The following is an 11,692-nucleotide window of genomic DNA, read 5'->3' as shown; positions in this document are numbered from 1 at the left end:
CTCAGGGATGTATCCTCAAATCAATAAATTCAATCTTATTCAAAATTATGTTCTTCTCTCATTGTTTTATCATTCAAAAAATTTATCTATACAGGTGTTCTTAATATTTTGTTGTTTTTATAAATTTTCCAAATGTTGCCACTCGTTTTGTACATACTCTTTCTCCTTTGGGGTTTGACTCTGTAAATCGTTCTGTTGCAACAAGGCCAGTTCAGTTTGGTCATTCATAATTATTATGACTTTCTTAATAGATGCTGGTGGCCTCCAATGTTTAGAGGTTAGAAGTTACTATAGACCTCCTCCCCTACAACCTCCATACCAGGCCTGATAGGTAGAATAATGAAACTCTAAAGATGCCCGTGCCCTAATCCCCAAAACCTGTGAATATATTATCTTACATGAGAAAGTGACATTTCAGATGTTATTAGGGATCTTGAGATGGAAAGAGTATCCTGGATTACCCCAGTGGACCCAATGTAATCACAATGTTCCTTATAAAGGAATCATTGTCAAAAAAGCAGATGTGACAACTTAAGGAGAGATCAGAGAAATGCAGTCACAAGCCAAGAAATGCAGCCAGACTCTAGAAGTGGGAATTGGCAAGGACTGGATTCTCTCTCACAGTCATCAGATGAATGTAACCCATTGATTAGCTAAAGCCCACTGAAACTCATGTTGTACTTGTGACTTATACAACAGCAAGATAATAAATTTGTCTTGTTTCAAGCATTCATGTTTGTAGTAATTTTTAGGAATCGGAAGCTTAAATACCAGATTACACAAAATAAATTATCAGATTGACACATAAGACACAAAATATTTCTATTACCTGTTAGGTAAACTTGAAGCCTCAATAATTTGTCTTTTTAGGTGTTCTGATCATATTGTGGGTAAAACTGTTCATTTAAAGTGGAACCTACAGTATTCTAGAGGAAGGAGCCAGCTAATCTTATCACTTGCATAAAGCATACACAATACACCAACTAAGTGGAGGGATACAGGACTGTTTCAGATTCAAGTTTTAATCACCAATCCAAAGAATATGGGTTATAAGGTTTGCCTTTTTTTTTTTTTTTTAACATTATTTCATGTTTGATCAGGAGTCTTTATATCAAATTTCTAGAAAGTCTACATATCTTGTAAACCAATATTTTAATCAGTGAAAATCTACTTCTAGTATAAATTATACCAATTAATAAAACCGCTGGTGTTGATCAAATATAATTATAGCTGAAGAGCTTTTAACAACTGCCCTTGGAGTACAAAATTTCAATTAAATACTAACTAATTACCCCTGGAGTGTGTTTACAGGGTTAAGGCAATTGGTTGCTCACAGAATATATATTAAAGCTAATGAATATGCATACATATCACTGACTGAAAGAAGAAATAAAATAGCAGAATAGAGATACAACTTTCAATTAAATTGAATAAATAGTTAAAATTTACCCCCCCACACATCAAAATAAACAAGCAAGCAAACATAAAAAAACAATTAGCCCAGGATTCCTGGGCAAGATGGCCAAATAGGAAAAACTCTGGTCTGCAACTCCCAACAGGATCAATGCAGAAGGTGGGTGATTTCTGCATTTCCAACTGTGGTACCTGGCTCATCTCATTGGGACTGGTTAAACAGTGGGTACAGCACATGGAGGGCAAGCAGAAGCAGGGTAGGTCATAGTCTCATCTGGGAAGCACAAGGGGTCGGGGAACTCCCTCTCCTAGCCAAGGGAAGCCATGAGGGACTGTGCTATGAGGAATGGTGTACTCTGGCCCAGATACTACACTTTTGCCATGGTCTTCACAACCTGCAGACCAGAAAATTTTCTCTGGTGCCTACACAACCAGGGCCCTGCGTTTCAAACATAAAACTGGACGGCTGTTTGGGCAGACACCGAGATAGCTGCGGGAGTTTTTTTCATACCCCAGTGGCGTCTGGACACCAGTGAGACAGAAGCATTCACTCCCCTAAAAAGGGAGCTGAAGCCAAGGAGCCAAGTAGTCTAGCTCAGCGGATCCCACACCCACAAAGCCCTTCAAGTTAAGATCCACTGGCTTGAAATTCTTGCTGCCAGCACAGCTGTCTGTAGCCAACCTGGGATGCTTGAGCTTGGTGTGGGGAGGGGCATCCGCCTTTACTGAGGCTTGAGTAGACGGTTTTCCCCTCACAGTGTAAACAAAGCCACCGGGAAGTTCAAACAGGGTGGAGCCCACCACAGCTCAGCAAAGCCACCGTAGCCAGACTGCTTCTCTAGATTCCTCCTCTCTGGGCAGGGCATCCCTGAAAAAAAGGGAGTAGCTCCAGTCAGGGGCTTATAGATCAAACTCCCATCTCCCTGGGACAGAGCACCTGGGGAGGGGGTGGCTGTGGGGGCAGCATCATCAGACTTAAACGTTTCTGCCTGCCAGCTCTGAAGAGAGAAGCAGATCTCCCAGCACAGCACTCAAGCTCTGCTAAGGGACAGACTGCCTACTCAAGTGGGTCCCTGACCCCTGTGTATCCTGACTGGGAGACACCTCCCAGCAGGGTTCAAAAGACACCTCATACAGGACAGCTCTGGCTGACATCTGGTGAGTACCCCCTCTGGGGCAAACCTTCCAGAGCAAGGAGCAGGCAGCAGTCTTTGCTGTTCTGCAGCCTCAACTGGTGATACCCCGGCAAATAGGGCCTGAAATGGACCTCCAGCAAACTCCAGCAGACCTGCAGAAGAAGGGCCTGTTAGCAGCAAAACTAACAAACAGAATGGAATAGCAACAATGTAAACAGAAAGGACATCCACACAAAAATCCCATCTGAAGCTCACCAACATCAAAGATCAAAGGTACATAAATCCATGAAGATGTGGAAAAACCAGTGCAAAAAGGCTGCAAATTAAAAAAAAAAAAAAGCAGAATGCCTCTTCTCCTCCAAAGGATCACAACTCCTTGCCAGCAAGGGCACAAAACTGGATGGAGAATGAGTTTGATGAATTGACAGAAGTAGGCTTCAGAAGGTGGGTAATAAGGAACTCCTTGGAGCTAAAATAACATGTTCTAACCTAATATAAGGAAGCTAAGAACCTTGAAAAAAGGTTAGAGGAATTGTTAACCAGAATAACCAGTTAGAGAAAAACATAAATGACCTGATGGAGCTGAAAAACACAGCACAAGAACTTCGTGAAGCATACACAAACATATATTAGTTAGCTTTTCTGCATAACAACCACAAAATATCAGTGGCATAAACAATGAGCATGTATTTAGCTCATGGGTCCATAGGACATCTGGAGGTTGGCTGATCTAGATTGGACTCAACTTGGCAGCTCTTCTTCAAGCTGCCAGTCTTATAGGACTTGTTCTTCCTTGTTTTGAAGGCAGCTGAGATGTGCTTTACTTATCTCTTATTTTCTTGCACGAGCAGGCTAGCTGTGATATGTTTTTCTCACTGTTGATGGCAGAGGAGTGAGAGAGCAAGGCCAAATATGTAATTAATTTTCAAGCTTCTGCTTGACTCTCATCTGTTATCATTGAATTGACCAAAGCATTCACATGGCCAGGTCTAAAATCAAGGAACAAGGAAGTGAACTCTGTTAATAAAGGTAGAAAGGGGAAAGGTAGAACAGAGGAATCTAACCTACCACAGTGGAAAAATATCTTCATGACTTTAAGTTAGGCAAATATTTCCTTGACAGGACACAAAAAGTGTTGTGTTAACTATTCATAAATTAGACTACTCTGAAATTAAAACTGCTTTATTAAAAACATATTATTTATTAAGAGATGGTCAGAATTTAACATTAATGCCTTAGCAGGAACATCACAAAAGATGATATCCAAATGGCTAATATTAGTCATTACAAAAATGTATATTAAAACTATCATAAATCCACCAGAATTGTTAAAAAAAAAAAAAAAAGATAGCTAATACTAAGTGTTAGCAAGGGTGTGGAACAAACTACTGCAACACATGACAGTATAGATGACTTTCATAAACATAATGTTAAGCAAATCCAAATACGACAGAAATACACTGCATGATTATGTTCATATAAAGTTCAAAAAAACAGGCAAAATGAATCTAAGTGGTAGAAGTCAGGATAGTGTTTTCTCTTGGGAGGTAGTGCCTGAAAGTCTTCATGGAATGAAGGGCAATAGTTTCTGGAAATTTTTTTTTCAAATTATTATTATTTGAGAGTTGTTTAAATTTGATATTTTTAACTTGTGGAAAACTATTCATCTGAGTCCTTATAATTTGTGCACTTTTCTGTATATGTTCTATATTCCAATTAAAGAATGAGCATAAAAAAATACCATATTTCATGATTAAGTTGGTTTATCTCAGAAACACAGGTTTTGTTGTTGTTGCTGCTGTTATGTTTGTTTTTCTGAGATGGAGTCTTTCTCTGTCATCCAGGCTGGAGTGTAGTGGCATGATCTCATGTCACTGCAGCCTTGACCTCCCTGGCTGAAGTGATACACCCACCTCAGCCTCCTGAGTAGCTGGGACTATAAGTACGTGCCACCACACCTGGCTAATTTTTGTATTTTTTGGAGAGACAGGGTTTTTCTGTGTTCCCCAGGCTGGTCTTGAACTCCTGAGTGAGTTTTTTTTTTTTTTTAAAGATCCAGAAAATATTAATATAATTTACCATATCAATAAATTACAAAAGAAAAACATAATATTGTCTCAATAGATACATAAGATGCATTTGGCGAAATTCGATACCCATTCTAGATTTTTAAAAAACACTTAGAAACTTAGATATAGAGTGGAAACTTCTTTAATATTTTTTAGAAATGTTAATATATTCACATGATTCCAAAATTTTAAAACGTGAAAAGATGATCACCTAAAAGTCTCAGACCCACTTCCATATTCTCAGTCTTTTTATCACAAGAAATTACTTTGTCAGTCTCTTGTGTATCCTTCCAGTTGCTCTGTGTAAATATAAATGTATGTCTTGTTACCCCCACTCACTTCTATACCAGGGCTAAAATAATATAATAAGCCATTCTATACCTTTTTCCTCAAAAATCATTTATTGAATATTCTATCTTTTCACCACAGATTTATAAAGCTTATTGTGTTATGTGTCTGGTGACCATGTATTTCAGTTTGTTTAGACTAAAGCTAGTCTACATTTGTTGTCACAGCATAATTATTAGTAGTTCCCCACTTCACTTTTAAACAAGTGCTACCCTTTATATAGTAAACTATATGATCACATGAGTTTTAGGCCAATTCTGCTTAAGTTTGTTGCTAAGCTTTCTATATTTCAATGTATTTTTTGTCTTTGTCTGCACTTCTTCCATACTGCTTGTTTAAATAGGTTTAACTTTTAAAATTGTTTTAGATTTACAGAAACTCTGAGATGATAGTTGAGAGAATTTTCTTATATTCCCCAGTGAATTTCTTCTATTAGCATCTTACTTTACTAGATACATTTGCCCCAGTTAATGAATCAACATTGATACATAATGATTAACTAAACTACATACTTCATTTTATTAGTTTTCACCTAATGTCCTTTTTCTGTTTTAGGATCCCACCCAGGATAATCCATTACATTTAGTTATCACTTTCCTTAGACTCCTTTTGACTGTGATAGTTCCTTAAACTTTCCTTTGTTTTTGATGACATTAACAGTTTAAAGGAGTACTAGTCAGGTATGTTGTAGAATATCCCTCTATTGGAATTTCTACGGTATTTTTCTCAGCACTAGACTGGTATTATGAGTTTGGGGAAGGAAGATCACAGAAGTAAAATGCCATTCTCATAATATCTACTATAGTTTAGATGTTTGTCCCCCAAAAAGTTATGTTAAAATTTGATACTCAGTGTTGGAGATGGGACCTACTAGGAGGTGTTTGGGTAATGGAGGCATATGTATCATTAATAGATTGGTGCTTTCCTTATGATAATGAGTGAGTTATTGCTCTATTAGTTTCCACTAGAGCTGTTTGTTAGAAAGAGCCTGCCCACCCATCTCTTCCTTTCTCTGAACCCACGTGATCTCTGCACACACCACCTCCCCTTTGCCTTCCACCATGAGCGGAAGTAGCCTGAAGCTTTCACCAAATGCCTAATCTTCCAGCCATCAGAATCATGAGTCAAATAAACCTTTTTTCTTTATAAATTACAGTCTCAGACATTTCTTTATAACAATACAAATAGACTAGGAGAACATCATAGCAAGAATACATATAAAAATGATTTGTCACTTTTGATGTTGACCCTGATTACTCAGCTAAGGTAGTGTTTGTCAAATTATCCGCTATAAAGTTTATCTCCTTCCCGCCACTTTCCATGCTGTACTCTTTGAAAGAAAATCTCTGTGTGTATCCCACAACTATGGAGTGGAGAGTTATGCTGCACTTCCTTGAGGGGAGTTTCTACATGTATTATTTGAAAACATATTGTTTAAGTAGATATAATTTTATAATCCATGTTAATATCTTATTACTGACTTTCAAAAAGTCTTGAAAAATCACTTTACTTTTTTCATATAATGACTAGATTAGGTCAGGTAACATTAACTGTCTTGATCAAAACTGCATTTAATACGTAGATGTTTGGAATAGATCTACCACTATTAAGTCTTTGAAAACTTTGGACTTGTTACTTGGGTGTTTGGTTTTATGTTTTCTATATTTTACAATTTTCTCTGTGAAAATCTTACCTGTTGTTAAATTTATTGCTAGTTTTCAAATATTTTTGATAATTTTGTAAATTTTATCTTTTTATTACACTTACTGACTGTTGCTGATGTATAGGAGTGTTATTGATTATATAGATTAAATGTCCAGCAACTTTGCAGAACTAATTCTCTTAGCAAGTAAGTTTGTAAGTCATAGAGCTACTCTTTATGGTAATGATGAATATGAATTTATCATGCCGACCATATGGTGGTGTATTAGTCAGGGTTCTCTTGAGGGAGAAAACTAATATTATATATATACACACACACACAAAACTAATATTGTATACATAGGAGTTTATTAAGTATTCACTTGCACGATCACAAAGTCCCACAATAGGCTGCCTGCAATCTGAGGAGGAAGGAGAGCCAGTCCGAGTCCCAAAACTGAAGAACTTGGAGTTCGATATTCCAGGGCAGGAAGCACCCAGCACGGGAGAAAGATGTAGGCTGGGATACCTGGCCAGTTTCTCTTTTCACATTTTTCTGCCTGCTTATATTCTAGTCATGCTGGTAGCTGATTAGATTGTGCCCACCCAGATTAAGTGTGGGTCTGCCTTTCCCAGTCCACTGACTCAAATGTTAATCTCTTTTGAGAACACTCTCACAGACGCACCCAGGACCGATACTTTGTATCCTTCAGTCCAATCAAGTTGACACTCAGTATTAACCATCACAAGTCCATCCCTTGTCAACATGAACCCATACACGTCTCCTGAGATCATACATAATCTTCAAATAAAGACAATAATAAGGTCATAGTTACACCTAATATAATACCAAACCTTTTTTAACAAAAGAAGGAGAAAATACTCATGACAATTACAGTCCTCTTTTCTGCAGCTGGTCACATGGTGATAACTAGTATCGATAACTACCTTCTTCTGTTGCCCATCCTGTATTCCCTATGACTTCAGCTAGCACCTCAGCAGGTTGCATATTTGTTCACGGTGGAGTGACCCAAACCTTCATTCCTGAGGGGTTTGGGACATTTGTAGTCCTGCCTGGATTGGACTATTGTAGTTTCCCATTGACCTTAATCACAGGGCATGGTAATACTAAGAGACATCCTAATGGATTTGCTGTATTCCATGCATACTCTTCCTTACCTCCATTGTGGAGTAGTAGACTGATTTCATCTTGATAGTCTGGGTCGATCACCCCAGCCAACACTGTAACTCCCTTCTAAGCCTGTTGACTTAAAGGTAGGAAGAGCCCAAAGTGTCCAGGTGATGATTTTAACTTCCAGTTTAATGAAATTGTTGTGTCTCCTGGTGGCAGTGTTTCTCCCTCTGGAACTAAAACCTCTAGATCAGCAGAATGTAATGTCGTGGGAACAGGAAACAAAAATTTTGCTGGTGGATCACAAGGGGTGATGGTGAGTGTTGCCACTTTCATTTCCACCCCTTGATTCCTGGACCCGTGAATCCTGGCTATGGGAGAAACAGTACCATGTATTGGCCGCTGATTCAGAGCATACACAGCCTAGTGGAGAACTTTGCCTAGTCCTGCAAAGTATTGTCACCTAGTTGGTATTGTAATTGTGACTTCAAAAAGCCATTCCACAGTTCGATCAAGCCAGCTGCTTCAGGATGATGGAGAACATGGTAAGGCCAGTGAATTCCATGAGCATGAGACCACTGCCACACTTTTTTAGCCATAAAGTGAGTGCCTTGGTCAAAGGCAATTCTGTGTGGAATACCATGACTATGGATAAGGCATTCCATGAGTCCATGGATGGTAGTCTTGGCAGAAGCATGGCATGAAGGATAGGCAAACCTATATCTGGAGTAAGTGTCTATTCCAGTGAGGACAAACCTCTGCCCTTTCCATGATGGAAGAGGTCCAATATAATCAACCTGCCACCAGGTACCTAGCTGATCACCTCGAGGAATGGTGCCATATTGAGGGCTTGGTGTTGGTCTCTGCTGCTGGAAAATTGGGCACTTAGCAGTGACCATAGCCAGGTCAGCCTTGGTGAGTGGAAGTCCATATTGCTGAGCCCATGCGTGACCTCTATCCCTGCCCAATGGCCACTTTGTTCATGGGCCCATTGGGGGATGACAGGAGTGACTGGGGAAAGAGACTGAGTGATATCCACAGAACAGGTCATCCTATCCACTTGATTATTAAAATCCTCCTCTGCTGAGGTCACCCGTTGGTGAACACTCACATGGGATATAGATATCTTCACAGTTTTGACCACTCAGAGAGGTCCATCAACATACCACTTCCCCAAATTTGTTCGTCACCAATTTTCCAATCATGCTTTTTCCAAGTCCCTGACTATCCAGCCAAACCATTGGCTACAGCCCATGAATCAGTATATAATCGCACATCTGTCCATTTCCCCTTCCATGAAAAGTGCACAACCAGGTGCACTGATCAAAGTTCTGCCCATTGGGAACATTTCCCTTTACTTGTCCCTCAGGCAGATCCTAGAAAGGGGCTGTAATGCTGCAGCTATCCATTTTCAGGTGGTGCCTTCACATTGTGTAGATCCATCTGTGAACCAGGCCCTAGTCTTCTCTTCCTTTGTCAAGTGATCATAGGGAAATTGCCATCAGGCCATCAGTGCAGGTTGGAGTAGAGAAGGCAGGGTGGCAGGAGTGGAGACCATGGTAATTTGCTCTAATTCTTCATGTGACTTATTTGTGCCTTCAGGACCTGCTCAAGTCTGTCACGTATATACCACTTCCATTTGGAGATGGAATGCTGCTGTGCAGGACCCACCTAATAGCTGGATAGGTCAGAAAGCACCCAGTTCATGATAGGCAGTTCAGGTCACATGGTGACTTGATGACCCATAGTCAAACGTTCGGTTTCAACCAAAGCCCAGTAACAGGCTAAGAGTTGTCTTTAAAAAGGAGAGTAGTTATCTGCCAAAGATGGCAGGGCCTTGCTCCAAAATCCTAGAGGTCTCCACTGTGATTCACCTATGGGGGCCTGCCAGAGGCTCCAAACAGCATCCTTATCTGCCACTGACACCTCAAGCACCATTGGATCTGCTGGGTCATATGGCCCAAGTGGCAGAGCAACTAGCACAGCAACCTGGACCTGATGCAGAGCCTTCTCCTGTTCTGGACCCCACTCAAAACTGGCAGCCTTTTGGGTCACTCGATAAATGGGCTGGAGTAACTTACGCAAATGAGGAATGCATTGTCTCCAAAATCAAAATAGGCCCACTAGGCGCTGTGTCTCTTTCTTGGATGTAAGAGGCGTCAAATGTAGCAACTTACCCTTCACCTTTGAAGGAATATCTTGACAGGCCCCACAGCACTGGAACCCTAGAAATTTTACTGAGGTAGAAGGTCCCTGAATTTTAGTTGGATTTATTTCTCATCTTCTGGCACACAAATGTCTTACCAATAAGTCCAGTGTGTTTGCTACTTCTTGCTCATTTGATCGAATCAGCATAATATGATCAATGTAATGGACTATTGTGTTATCTTGCAGAAACCAAAAGTGATCAAGGTCTCTCTGAATAAGATTATGACACAAAGCCGGAGAGTTGATATACCCCTGAGATAAGACAGTAAAGGTATATTGCTGGCCTTTCCAGACGAAGGCAAATTGCTTCTGGTAGCACCTTATGCACAGTAATGGAGAAAAAGGCATTTGCCAAGTCAATGACTGCATACCAGGTACCAGGAGATGTGTTAATTTGCTCATGAAACCACATCCGGTAAAGCAGCTGCAATTGGAGTCACTACTTGGTTAACCTTACAATAATCCACTGTCATTCTCCAAGATCCATCTGTCTTCTGCACAGGGCAAATGGGAGAGTTGAACGGGGATGTAGTGGAAGTAAGCACCCCTGTGTATTTCAAGTCCTTGATAGTGGCACTAATCTTCACAATTCCTCCAGGGATGTATTTTTTTATTTAGTATTCTTCTAGGTAGAGGCAGCTCTAATGGCTTCTGTTTGGCCTTTCTCACCATAATAGCCTTAACTGTACCAGTCAGGGAGCCAATGTGGGGTTTCTGCCAGCTGCTAAGTGTGTCTATGCCAATTTTGCATTTGGGCTCTGGAGAAATGAACAAAGGATGAGTCCAGGGACCCACTAGACCCACTGTAAGTCAGACCTGAACTAAAAATCCATTAATTACCTGACCTCCATAAGCCCCTACTTTTAACTAGAGAACCACAATGACGTTTCAGGTCCCCTGGAATCAATGTCAGCTCAGAACCAGTGTCCAGTAGTCCCTGAAATGTCTGATAATTTCCCTTTTCCCAATGTACAGGTACCCTGGCAAAAGGTCAGAGGTCTCCTTGGGGAAGGATGACAGGAAGATTCACTGCGCAAGTTATCAGTAATGTAGTGGGGTCCTTCCTCAATGGGACCTGGCCTTACCTTCATTCAAAGGGTTTTGGGTCTGTAAACTGGGTGAAGTACGGAAAATGATTGAGGTCGTCATGATTCTCTGTTTTTATAATTCAAATTTGTCTTTCACCCATTCTACCTAGAAGTTTTCTCCTTATATAAATTAAGGAAGAATGTGGTAGGCTTCCTACCAATTTCACTGCTAGGAACACCGTGATTAATTAGCCAATGCCAGGGCTCTACATGAGTCAGACTATTCTGATTGCTGCTTTGTCTCTGCTGTCCATTTGGTAGCTATGCCCACCTTGCCATTGATGATTGAGTGCCAACACTTGGCACCTGCCACCTCGGGATCCAATTATTCCCATTGTATTTAAATTTTGTAGTTGAGTGACCATGGTTCCGACTGTTAAATCTGACATATAGAGAACAGCAATTACAGGGCTCTTCAAAGATGCAAGTGCTGTCCTCACAAATCTATTTTGTAAGGCATTGGTCAAGGGTACATCTTCTGGACCCTCTCAGCTGGGATGAGTAGGTCTAAAGTGATTAATCCAGTCCATCATCCCAATCTCCCTAAGCCTTTGGATCCCTTCCTCTATATTAAACCAAGGGAGATCAGGCATTTCCAGTTTGCTCACAGTTGGCCACCTTTTAATCCATCTTTCAGCTAACCATGCAAATAAACTA

This window comes from Chlorocebus sabaeus, chromosome X (genome assembly GCF_047675955.1).
Source record: "Chlorocebus sabaeus isolate Y175 chromosome X, mChlSab1.0.hap1, whole genome shotgun sequence".
Classification (NCBI taxonomy): domain Eukaryota; kingdom Metazoa; phylum Chordata; class Mammalia; order Primates; family Cercopithecidae; genus Chlorocebus; species Chlorocebus sabaeus.
This window is presented reverse-complemented; position numbering follows the sequence as displayed.